The sequence below is a fragment of the Mirounga angustirostris genome, unplaced genomic scaffold, assembly GCF_029215605.1.
Source record: "Mirounga angustirostris isolate CCGP_5_RB_7025 unplaced genomic scaffold, mMirAng1.0.hap1 SCAF_13, whole genome shotgun sequence".
Classification (NCBI taxonomy): domain Eukaryota; kingdom Metazoa; phylum Chordata; class Mammalia; order Carnivora; family Phocidae; genus Mirounga; species Mirounga angustirostris.
The window spans coordinates 44,376,497-44,389,906 of record NW_026991721.1 but is presented as its reverse complement, the minus strand read 5'-3'; the positions used below and the strand labels follow the sequence as shown (position 1 = coordinate 44,389,906).

The 13,410-nt window shown below is 37.5% G+C and overlaps 1 long non-coding RNA gene across 1 annotated transcript; it reads right to left on the bottom strand.

Annotated features, from left to right (window-relative positions):
- Nucleotides 1-179: 179 nt before the first annotated feature.
- On the bottom strand, nt 180-13,395 carry LOC135362362 (uncharacterized). Its single transcript, XR_010406945.1, has 3 exons — nt 8,954-13,395; nt 2,167-2,271; nt 180-2,073 (listed from the first exon to the last, which is right to left on the bottom strand). It is a non-coding gene; the product is annotated as an uncharacterized LOC135362362 (long non-coding RNA).
- Between the last annotated feature and the right edge of the window lie 15 nt (nt 13,396-13,410).

Below are 13,410 nucleotides of genomic sequence, written 5' to 3'. Positions count from 1 at the left end.
AGAAGAGAAATTTAAAGGGCACCTGGGTGGCTCAGTTGGTTAAGCGACTGCCTTCAGCTCAGGTCATGATCCCAGGGTCCTGGGATCGAGTCCCGCATCAGGCTCCCTGCTCTGCGGGGAGCCTGCTTCTCCCTCTCCCACTCCCCCTGCTTGTGTTCCCTCTCTCGCTGTGTCTTTCTCTGTCAAATAAATAAATAAAATCTTTAAAAAAAAAAAAAAAAGAGAAATTTAAAATGTGAACACATAGCGAGAGAAGGTTTGAGAAGTACACAAATAATTCTGTGAGCACATTGAGGATATGGCTGTTAACTACTCAGGCAGAAGGGAAAACTAAGGGGAAAAAGTGACATTTGACCTATATTTGGAAGGAGCAGTTGAAAGTTTGTAAGAAAGCAACACATAGAAGTTAACATACAGCCCATTCCTCTACCCTACACTCTTAACTCTATATACTTTTCTGGCCTCTTATCATTTACAAATGTGCTGTTAAAGGAACTTTTATTGGGTGCCTATTATGCTGTGCATTAATATAGATATCAGGCGTCCAAAGATTCAGTCCCTGCCCTCAAAAAGCTCAGAATTTAAGGAAAGAGATTACAGCATACTTCTTTAAGTCTTCGAGAGCATTTCTTTATCTCAGTTAAGGAAATGAGCACTGTCTGATGAATAAGGCACAGAGTGGAGCCCCACAGTTCATTCTCCTTGTCTTAACCATGTATATCTTGAGATAAGATTTGGTCACCTGAGGCCCCACGCAACCCAAAGCAAAATGGAAGTCTTACCAAGGTGCTTTATGACATCATAGATAACAAACTGAGATATACCCTAGTGCTAATGAAAAAAATTAAAATAAAACTAGCTAGTTCTCAGAATAATTCATTATACTTGAAACTGAGGAAAAGGCAGGTGACTAGGGGGGAACTAAGTCAAACTGATAACTGGATCAATGGTATTCATATTTTAACTCTTTAAAAAAATTATACAAAGATGATACATGAATACCATCTCAATGTAACATATTCAAATGACCCAGAAATATACAGAGCAAGATTTGAAAGTCCCCCTTCACTCCCACATCCTATTTCTTCTCCATTCTCCAGAGGGACCCACTATTAAGTTAGCATGCCTCTTTCCTTGCAGTATTCTTTTATAACAACATATTTTTTTAAAATAATATTATCCATACATACTGAAAATTAATTTTCACTTCACTATGTGTCTTGGAGGTATTTTCAACTCATTACATATAGGTCTAACATGTTTTTATTAGTGACTGAGTAACATTCTTGGTGATTCCAGTATTCACATAGGTGATCTTTCTTTTTCTTTTTTTTTTTTTTTTAAGATTTTATTTATTTATCTGAGAGAGAGAATGGGAGACAGCATGAGAGGGGGAGGACCAGAGGGAGAAGCAGACTCCCCACTGAGCAGGGAGCCCGGTGTGGGACTCGATCCTGGGACTCCAGGATCATGACCTGAGCCGAAGGCAGTTGCTCAACCAACTGAGCCACCCAGGCACCCCCACATAGGTGATCTTTCTAACACCCTGGTGTCTCTACCCAACCACTCACTCCCATGGTCATACTCTAGAACTGTGCCATCCAATATAACAGTCACTAGGCCACTTGTGGCTACTGAGCATTTGAAATGTGACTAGTTTAAGATGTGTTGTAAGTGTAAGGTTCTGAAGAATTATGTAAAAAATTTAAGTATCTCATTAAAATATACATGATTCACATATTTTTATTGGACTATGTTGCTATAGCCTTAGTCATTAAGTTCAAATTCTTTACATTCTCAATTTTAAAATCCCATTTTCTGATCACTACCTCCTGTCCTTCCTATTCATTCACTCTCCACAACTCAGAGAAACAAATTAGGGAAACCTTGATCTGGGCTCAAACCCAAAGACGACACTAAGTGAAAGGCAGCAAAGTACCAGAGACAAGATAGGTCAGAGGTGTTAAGTACGGCCTGGGCTCATCTCTCAGGTTCAAATCTCGGCTTTACTGCTACCAACGGGATGACTTTTTTAACAAGCTATTTCACCTCTCTGCACCTCCGTTTCCTCATCTGTAAAATAAAGAAGAAAGATTTTACTGACTTCATAGTGTCGTTGGGATTAAATGAGTTAATGTATGTAAACTGAAACAGTGGCCAACTCACAAGAAGTCTACATGTGTTACTGCTGCTACTGTTATGGGTTGCTGGGACTCCATACCAATGATCACAGTCCTTTCCCTGGCTGCAGTTAATGATTTTAGCATTTTTCTAGGAAAGATTAGAAAGAAGAAGCACAGCGAAGAAAATTCAATAGGTATCTCTCATATGAATAAATATGTAGTCATTTATTCAACTAATATTGATTCAAGACCTAGTGTATGAAAGACATTGTATACCACACATTGGGTAAGTTACCTAACCTTTCTGACTCTGTTTCCTCAAAATATACTAATAACCACTTTGCAGTGAGATTACAAAGATTAGAGTACATGGAACAATACCATACCATACCTGGCATATAGGTGGTGCTCAATAAATGTGTTTACATTGTCTGTTTTCCCTGCTTGGTATATAACAATGACTAAGATATGGTCCCTACTGTGAGAAGTTACCTTCTCTCTTGCCTTTTCTCCTCCATTTTCCCCAACTGCATTAACTATGTGATTTCTCCCCCTTTCCCCGCTTTTGTATTGTATTGTATCACATTGCATTGCTTGCAGTGTATTGTATTGATTTTCTCTCTGCTTTTATCAGTTGCCACCCAAGATATGGGCACCTGGATTGCCTTGCTCAGAGAGCCAATGGGACTTGCATTCAGTAGTCCATAGGATTGTAGTAAACAAAGAAGTTCTTAATGAGCTCAAGAGCACCTCCTGTGGCTGTATACCCCAGGCCAGTGCAGAGGAAATAGGCAAAAACTCAAAACTACCACTTTCTCTCTGGAAGTAGTCTACATATTTTCCTAGCTCCTGCCTATGGGGTCCAGCCGCCAACCAGCCTGCATTTAGGTGCTGGCTGAGATCTTTTGAGACACTGATGGACTTTGGCACACCTTCAACTGCTGGGAACCACTAAGAACAAAGAAGGTGACTTGGACAATCATAGATTTTAGAGACAACCAGGAAAACAGGCCAGGCTAATTGATGATATGATCATGGAAATCCACATGCAAAAGAATAAAACTGGACCCCTATCTCACACCACATAAAAAAATCAATCCAAATGGATTAAAGACTTAAATTTAAGACCTAAAGTCCTAAAACCCTTAGAAGAAAACACAGGGGGTAAACTTCATGACATCAGTCTTGGCAATTTTTTTTTTCTTTTATTTGACACCTTAAGCAAAGGCAACAAAAGCAAAAATAAACAAATGGGACCATATAAAACTAAAAAGTTTCTGCACAACAAAGTAAACTATCAACAAAATGAAAAGGCAACCTACTGAATAGGAGAACCATATATCTGATAAGAAGCTAACATCCAAAGTATATAAGGAACTCATACAACTCAAAGCAAAAAGCAAACAATATGATTTTTTAAATGGGCAAAGGAACCTAATAAACATTTTTCCAGAAAAAACATAAATGGCCAGCAGGTACCCAAAAACGTGCTCAACAACACTAACATCAGGGAAATGCAAACCCAAATCACAATGAGATAGCAATTCATACCTATTAGGATGGCTACCATCAAAAAGACAAGAGATAAAAAATGTTGGTGAGGATGTAGAGAAAAGAGAACCCTTGTGCAGTGTTGGTGGGAATGTAAATTGGTGCAGCCACTATGGAAAACAGTATGGAGTTTTCTCAAAAAATTAAAAATAGAACTACAATATGATCCAGCAATCCCACTCCTGGGAATATATCCAAACAAATAAAAACATGATATTAAAGAGATCTATGTTCCCATGTTTATTGCAGCATTATTCACAAGAGCCAAGATATGGAAACTTTAATGTCCATCAATGGATGAATAAAGATGTGAGAAAGATATATACTCTATTGTGTCTATATACATTGTATCTATATGTACAATAATGTATAATATCGTATGGGGGGATGCCTGGGTGGCTCAGTCTGTTAAGCATCCCACTCTTGATTTCAGCTCAGGTCATGATCTCAGGGTCATGAGATCGAACCCTGCATCGGGCTCCATACTCAGTGTGGAGTCTGCTTGAGATTCTCTCTCTCCCTCTCCTTCTGCCCCTCCCCCCTGCTCATGCTCTCTCTCTAAACAAACAAATAAATCTTAAAAAATGATATTGTATAGAATAATACATACAATTATAACTGAATAATTATAAATAATACATATAATTTATATTATACAAATAATATATATGTATCTACATACATATATATAGTAATATTCTTCAGCCATGAGAAAGAAGGAAATCCTGTTATATGCAACAACATGGGTGGAACTTAAGGGCATTATGTTAAGTGAAGTAAGACATAAAAAGAAAAATACTTTATGGTATCCTGATATCATTTATAAGTGGAATCTTAAAAAAAAAAAGTCAAACTCATAAAAACATAGAGTAGAAAAGCAATTGCTGGGCACCTGGGTGGCTCAGTCAGCTAAGCGTCTGCCTTCAGCTCAGGTCATGATCCCAGAGTCCTGGGATTGAGCCCCATGTGAGGCTCCCTACTCAGGGGGGAGTCTGCTTCTCCCTCTCCCTCTCCCTCTCCCCCTCCCTCTGCTCATGTGCATTCATGCTCTCGTGCACTCTCTTGTGTGTGCACCCATGCGTGTGCTCTCAAATAAATAAAATCTTAAAAAAAAGAAAAAGAAAAGTGGTTGCGAGGGGCTAGGGTGGGAAAATAGGGAGCAGTTTGTAAAAGGATACAAACTTGCAGCTATAAGATAAATAGATCTGATGATCTAATGTGAAACATAGAGACTATAATTGATAATACTGTACTATATAATTGAAATTTGCTAAGTGATTAGAACTTAAATTTTCTCACACACACAAAGGGTAATTATGTGAGATGATGGGTGTGTCAATTAAATAGATGGAAGGAAATCCTCTTACAACATATACATATATCAAGTCACCACAGTGTACACTTTAAATAAATTATAATTTAATATGTTAATTATACCACAGAAAAACTGAAATTTTTAAAAACCCCAGATTCAAGAAGCTCAGTGAATTCCAACCAAGAGAAATACCAGAAAAAATATCCCCACACTACATCATAATCAAATTGCTTAAAACCAGTAAGAAAAAGAAAGTCTTTGTAGGAGCCTGAGAAACACCCACAGAAATAAGAATGACAACAGACTTCTCACTGGTAACACTGCTAGCCAGAAAACAGTAGAGCAAAACTTTTAAAGTACTAACATTAAGGAGTACCTGGGTGGCTCAGTTAGTTGAGTGTCTGACTTTGGCTCAGGTCATGATCTCAGGGTCCTGGGATCAAGCCCCACATCAGGCTCCCTGCTTACCGGGAAGTCTGCTTGTCCCTTGCCCTCTGCCCCTCCCCCTGCTTGCACTCACGATCTCTCTCTCTCAAATAAATAAATAAAATCTTTAAAAAAAAATAAGTACTAACATTAAAAAAAAAGTTAGGGCACCTGGCTGGGTCAATTGGTGGAGCATGAGACTCTTGGTCTCAGGGTTGTATGTTCAAGCCCCATGTTGGGTGTAGAGATTACTTTTTAAAAAGTCAACCTAGGGGCGCCTGGGTGGCTCGGTTGGTTAAGCGACTGCCTTCGGCTCAGGTCATGATCCTGGAGTCCCAGGATCGAGTCCCGCATCAGGCTCCCTGCTCAGCGGGGGGTCTGCTTCCCCCTCTGCCCTCTTCCCTCTCGTGCTCTCTGTCTCTCATTCTCTCTCTCTCAAATAAATAAATAAAAAAAAAATCTTAAAAAAAAAAAAAAAAAAGTCAACCTAAAATCCTATACCTAGCAGAAATATTTTTCAAAAACTAAGGCTAAGTAGGGAGGGTGACATCAGCAAGATGGGAAAATAGAAAGGCATGGACCCTGCCCCTCCCATGAAGACAGAGATTTAACAAAATACAGTCCAAGTACCTTTATAAGAAATCCAGAAACTGTTACTCCAACACAGTGTGGCACAATTAGGAGAAAAACCCCAACTCCCTTCTCCCTGGTGAGAGAAAGGAATGAAACCTATGTCCATCATTCTGACTTTTAGGGGGCTGCCCAAGGAATCATTTTCTCATACCTGAATCCAAATACTGACAGGAATGGTGTGCCAGGATAGGGATGTCTGAGAACAAAGGCCATAAACATGCACTAAAGTTTTCATTACCACAGAAACACTAGGTAAAACTCCAATATTGCAGCCTACCACAGCACCAAAGAGGACACAGTATGCCAGAGCAACACCAGCAAGAGCTCTTGAGAAGAAATTGGCAAAGTTCTTCAAGCACGGAGAAGACGTATCCCCAAAAAAGGCTAAAGCAATCTCCAGAATCTCTAGTTGGCCTGAGTAGAGAAAGTTTTCCCTACAAAAGAGCAAATTGAAAAACCTGGGAGCATGGAGTGATTCTTCAAATGCTGAAATCCCAACAAAAAATAACAACCCATAGTAAGAAACAAGAAAAATGGCACATTTAAAAGAACAAATTATTTTTTTTTAAGATTTTATTTATTTGACAGAGAGAGACACAGCAAGAGAGGGAACACAAGCAGGGGGAGTGTGAAAGGGAGAAGCAGGCTTCCCACAGAGCATGGAGCCCGATGCGGGGCCCAATCCCAGGACCCTGGGATCATGACCTGAGCTGAAGGCAGATGCTTAACAACTGAGCCACTCAACCCTAAAGAAACAGAGATATACCAGAAAAAGAGTTCCAAATTATTGTCATAAGGATACTCAATGAATTAAAAGAGAGCACCAATAGATGAAATGAAATCAAGAAAATAATACATGAATAAAATGAGAATATCAACAGAGATAGAAACTATGAAGAAGAACCAAACAGAAATTCTGGAACTTAGGAATATAATATCTGGATTGAAAAATTCACTAAAGATACTCAATATCAATCCAAAGAAAGAAATCAATGAACTCAAAGACAAGACTTTTGAAATTATTGTGGCAGAGGAGCAAAAAGAAAAAAGAATGAAGAAAAATGAAGCGAGCCTAAGGCACTTTTGGAATATCATCAAATGGAACCATATATGCATTACATGAGTCCCAGAATGAAAAGAAACTATTTGAAAAAATAATTGCCAAAATCTTCCCAAATCTGAGAAAAGAATGGACATACAAATTCAAGAAGCTAAAGGAACTCCAATTAGGAAAAATCCAAAGGGATTTACAATGAGAGAAATTGTTGAAGGAAGTAATCAAGAAGATGTGATCACCGTTTGAACTGCAAGCTGGACCTGGGCAATTAGAGGCTCCTTACCCCTTCCCTGTCCCTAGAATATACATTCTGTCCACCATTCTCATAGTGGGAGCTTTCTTCAATGACACAGCCTTGAGAGAGCAATGTATTATTGAGACCATCTGCACAGTATATATGATTGAACCAATTAAGTTTCTGGTGGTTGAGGGCAGAGATCTACTTGTCTTGTGGCCACCCAAGACAAACCTTGTATGTAAGTTCCTTATTAAAAGTGCAAACAATGCACTTTTTAAATTATTACTCAAATATATATTATTCCATATATTAAAACTATTACCTAATAGGCATAACTAAAATCCCTCAAATTATAGTTCAAATATATTCAATTTGGTTAGTAAAACCAAATCTCTCTTACTATGTTTAGACTCAATTGACATCAGTGTCAAGGGTCAGACCACTATTGGCCCTCCTACAGGCCCTCCTGCATGTCCTTGCTGAGTGTGTCCTGTACTTGTGGATTGGAAAACTCAGTATTGTTAAAATGTCCATATAACTCAAATTGATCTACAGATTTTATGCAATCACTATCAAAATCCCAATGGCATTTTTTATAGAAATAGAAAAAAACTCTTAAGGTTCATAGGAATCTCAAGGTACCCTGACTAGCCAAAACATTCTTGGAAAAGAAGAACAAAGCTGGAGGCCTCATACTTCTTGATCTCAAAACATAGTACAAAGCAACAGTAATTAAGATGATGCACTGTCATAAAGATAGATATATCAACCAATGGAACATAATAGATAGTTCAGAAATAAATCCTTGCATATATGCACAAATGATTATTGACAAGGGTGCCAAAACTACATAATGGGAAATGGATGGTCTCTTCAACAAATGATGTTTGGAAAACTGGATATCCACATACGGACATAAATAAATAAATAAAGTTGGATTTTTTTCCATACCCCATATCCACAACTAACTCAAAATGGATTAAAGACCTAATATAAGACCAAAAACTACACAACTCCCAGAAGTAGACATAGAAAAACACTTCAGTACACTGTGTTTGGCAATGATTTCTTGGTTATGACATCAAATTCACAGGCAACAAAATAAAAGCAGATAAATGGAAGCACATCAAACTTAAAATCTTCTACATGTCAATGAAACAATTAACAGAATAAAAAGGCAACCTATGGAATGCGAGAAAATATTTGCAAATCATATATGTGATAGGGGGTTAATCCAGAATATATAAGGAACTTGTACAACTCAATAACAACAACAAATAAATCCAATTAAAATGTGGGCAAATGACTTGAATAGACATTTTTCTACAGGATATACACAAATGGCCAAGAAGCACACAAAAAGATGCTCAACATCACTAATCATTAGGGACGTGCATTTCAAAATTACTAGGAGACATCCTCTCATACTCATCAGGATGGCAACTATCAAAAGAACAGAAAATAATAAGTACTAGTGAGGAAAAGGAGAAGTTGGAACCCTTATGTCCTGTTGGTAGGAGGGTAAATGGTACAGCCATCATGGAAAACAGTATGGAGACTCCTCAAAAAAAAAAAAAAAATAGAAATACCACATGATCCAGCAATCTTACTTCTGGTATGTATCCAATAGCATTCAAAGGAGAGACTTGATACGGTATTTGCACACCCATTTTCATTGCAGCATTACTCACAACAGCTGAGTGATGGAAGCAATCCAAATCTTTATGATTGAATAAACGGATAAAGAAAATGTGATATATACATATATTGGGATATTATACATTCTTTAAAAAGCAGGAAATCCTGTAACATGCTACAAAATGGATGGACATTTGCTAAATAAAATAAGCCAGTCACAAAAGAACAAATAATGTATGATTTCCTTCATATCTAGTGTCTAAAGAAGCCAAGCCCATAGAAGCAGAAAGTAGAAAGGTGGTTGCCAAAGGCTGGGGGGATTGGAGAGGAGTAATTAGTATTTAGTGGATAAAGATTTTCAATGCTACAAGAAGAAAAGTTATAGAGATCTGTTGCATAACACTATGAATATACTTAATATTACTGAACCAGTCATTTAAAAATGGTTAACATGGTAAATTTTTTTTTTTTTAATTTATTTGAAGAGAGAGACACAGCGAGAGAGGGAACACAAGCAGGGGGAGTGGCAGAGGGAGAAGCAGGCTTCCCGCCGAGCAGGGAGCCCAATGTGGGGCTCGATCCCAGGACCCTGGGATCACGACCTGAGCCAAATGCAGATGCTTAACGACTGAGCCACCCAGGCGTCCCTAACATGGTAAATTTAATGTTATGTGTTTTTTACCAAAATTTTAAAACTAAGGCTTAATACTTTTTAGAGTTGGAAAAGTATGAAAGAATTCACTACCAGATTTGCATTCTAACAAATGTTAGAGAATACTTAGGTAGAAAGAAAGTGATACAAGATGGAATATCTATCTATAAAAAGAATGAAGCGTACAAGAGGTGAAAAATATGTGGATAAATACAAATTTTCTTAGTTCTAAAAATTCTTTCCCAGACAAATAACTATTGAAATAAAAAATAGTAACTATGTATTGTGTGGTTTATAACATACTTAGAAGTAAATGTATGATAATAACATAAAGACCAAGAAGAAAGAAAAGTATACTGTTGTAATATTCTTTTACCATACATAAAATGGTATAATAATACTTGAAGATAGATTATGATGTTAAAGATGTTGCTGCATCTTTGGGTCCCTCCAAAATATATTTGCAAGTTCTAATCCTCCATACCTGTGAATGTATCCTTATTTGGAAATAGGGTTTTTGCAGATGTGATCAAGTTAAGATGAGATATATTGGATTAGGACAAGCCCTTAATGAATAACTGCTGTCCTCATAAGACTACAGAAATTTGGGTATAGACACAGACAGAGGGAAAATGGCCCTGTGAAGGCACAAAGACACAGGGTTAAATGCCATGTTAAGACAGAAGAAGAGCCACCAAGGATTGTCAGCAACTACCAGAAGCTAGGAGAGAAGCATGGAACAAATTGTCTTTCAACACCTCCAGTAGAAACCAATCCTACCAATACATTGATTTCAGGCTTCTTGCCTCCAAAACAGTGAGCAAATAAATTTGTTGTTGTAAGCCACCCAGTTTCTGGTATTTTCTTACAGTAGCCTGAGGAAACTAAAACAGATGTACATTATACATGCTAAAGCAATCATTGCAATTATTAAAAAGAACTGTAGCTAACAGACCAGCAAAATGAATAAAATGGAATAAGAAAATTCAATTAGTCAAAACAAACCAAAAAAAAAAAAAGTAGAAGGAAAAAGGGAATGTATAACAGATGGGAGAAACAGAAAATAGATTTCAAGATGATAAATTTTAAAGCCTGGGATATAAAAATCATATTAAGTTTAAATGGTCTAAACACCTACTTCATTAAAAGTCAGAACTGTCTATTTAGATTTTAAAAATCCAGTTATATATATACCGCCTATAAGAAGCCTGCTTTAAGGCACCTCGGTGGCTCAGTCAGCAGCTGCCTTTGGCTCAAGTCATGATGTCAGGGTCCTGGCACTGAACCTTGCGTCCTTGGGCTCCCTGCTCAGCGGGAAGTCTGCTTCTCCCTCTGCTTCTGCTCTCTCTCTCTCACTCTCTCTCAAATAAATAACATCTTTTTTTTAAAAAGAAGCCTGCATTAAATATAAAGACATAAATAGGTTAAAAGTAAAGGATGGGAAAAGCTATGTTATGTTAACACTAATCAAAAAAAGCTATTGTAGTGGTTATATTAATATTAGAAAAAGTAAATTGCAAAGCAAAAGATATTACCAAGAAATAAGGTTATTTCATAATCATAGAGGGATCAGTTTATCCTAAATGTTTAATCATTTCATGTGGAGCTTCCAAATACATGAAGCAAGAGCTGTTAGAAATGAAAAGAGAAATAGGAAAATTTCCATAATCATTGGAGATTTCAATAACCTCTCAGTAATTGATAGAACATGTTGGTAGCAATTCAGAAAGGACAAAAAAGTCTTAAACAATGCTATCAACCAACTTGTGATAAATGATGTTTTAGAACACTTGGCACAACAGCAGCATATACATTCTTTTCAATCATACATGGAGCATTTATCAACATGGACCAGAATCGGGGCTATAAATATCAATAAATTTTAAAGGATCCAAATATTACAAACTATATTCTGTGACCACAATGGAATTGAATTAGAAATCTGTAGCAGAAAGGTACCCAGAAAACTGGAACTATTAGAAAACTAACACACTTCTAAATAGTTCATGGGTCAAATAAAAAAGCAAAGAGAAATTAGAAAGTGTTTTGAACCCAATCAAAATAATAAACATTTCAAAATCTGTGGGACACAGTTAAAGCAGTAGATGGAGGGAAATTCATACACTAAACACATATGTTGGGGGGAAAAAAGATCCCACATCAAATGACCTCAGCTTCTTCCTTAAGAAATTACAAACAGAGGAGCAACTTAAATCCCAGGTAGGAAAAAGAAAACAATATAGGGACGCCTGGGTGGCTCAGATGGTTAAGCGTCTGCCTTCGGCTCAGGTCATGATCCCAGGTTCCTGGGATGGAGCCCCACATCCGGCTCCAGGCTCAGCGAGGAGCCTGCTTCTCCCTCCCCCTCTGCCTCTCTCCCTGCTCATGCTCTCTCTCTCTCTCTCCTTATCTCTGTCTCAGATGAATAAATAAAATCTTAAAAAAAAAAAAAAAGAAAAAGAAAACAATATAGATCAGAGCAAAAAACAATCAAGTTGAAGACAGAAAATAACAGAAAAAAAGCAATGAAAAAAAAAACTGGTTGAGAAAATCAAATAATAAACCATCAGCCAAACTGATCAGACAAAAGAAAAGAGAAGATACAAATGACAGATATCGAGAGATGTGACCTCACTACAGATGCTACAGGTTTTAAAGGCTAATAAGGAAATATTGTGAAAAATTTAAGCTAATAATTTGAGAACTTAGATGAAATGGACATTTGTTCTTGTCTTGTGAAAAACTAATTTTTTAATAAAATCTCAATATACTATATTGCTTTTATTACTCCAGAATGGCATGCTATATATACTGTACAATGAACATTTATAAATTTCAAAATAAGCTTCAAACCATTAAAAATTAAATCGGAATAAGATTATGAAATGGAAACAAAGTATTCCCATGCGCATGGACACGTTATAGTTAGCATCTTAATAAGCTGGTTTTCTCAAGCTGTCCCTGCATTTACCTCGGAAACTTTCCAGTTGGGGCATATGCTGACTTTCTTCCTCCGAATCTGAGAATCTGTTTTAATTTTCTGGTTTACTGACAGTCGACGATTTGACATTGGATAAATTCCTCGCAGCCACAGGAGTTTTGGGTGCCCTTCTGTTCACCTCGCCAATGGAAATTTCCCCCTTTACCCGGAATACCACTTTTTCTTTGATAAAGCTCAGTGATTTCCAAAACAACCTTGATAAGCACTTTTAGGATCCTCACAACTTTACACAATAATCAAGGAGAGTGTTATCCCCACCCCACCCCACCGCCCTGTTTTACAGATAAGAAGCTGTGGGGATGAGAAAAGAGGTCTTCAGAAGGTTGTTCCAAAACTTTCTCAATTGTTCTGACTTATGAAGCCAATAGCTCCCTCGCTCTCTAGTTTTTCTTTCACCACATTCACCCAAACCTGTTTTTATAAGCAGTACGTAGCAGAGCACAAGGGATCCTCAGAAAAATCTCTTGCTTACTCTTGAGGAGCTCAGATTGTGATGGGACAATTAGCCAGATCATAAAATAGCACAGAGAGCTTAAGATGCTAGGGAGAATAAAAAACCGATGGAGCATAGAAACCTCAGCTCCTTTTCGACTTCTTTTTAACCGAGCACCCGTCGTATGCCTAGGGCTGTGCAGTTTCCACATACCCCGTATGCCAACACATGAGGTAGGCTCTATTGGCCAGGAACTGAGATAATGCGTCCAAGGTAGGTTTTCAATGAAAGGAGCAGGAAATCAAAATTTCCACAGGCTCAGTCTGGAAGGCAGGGGTAGGAT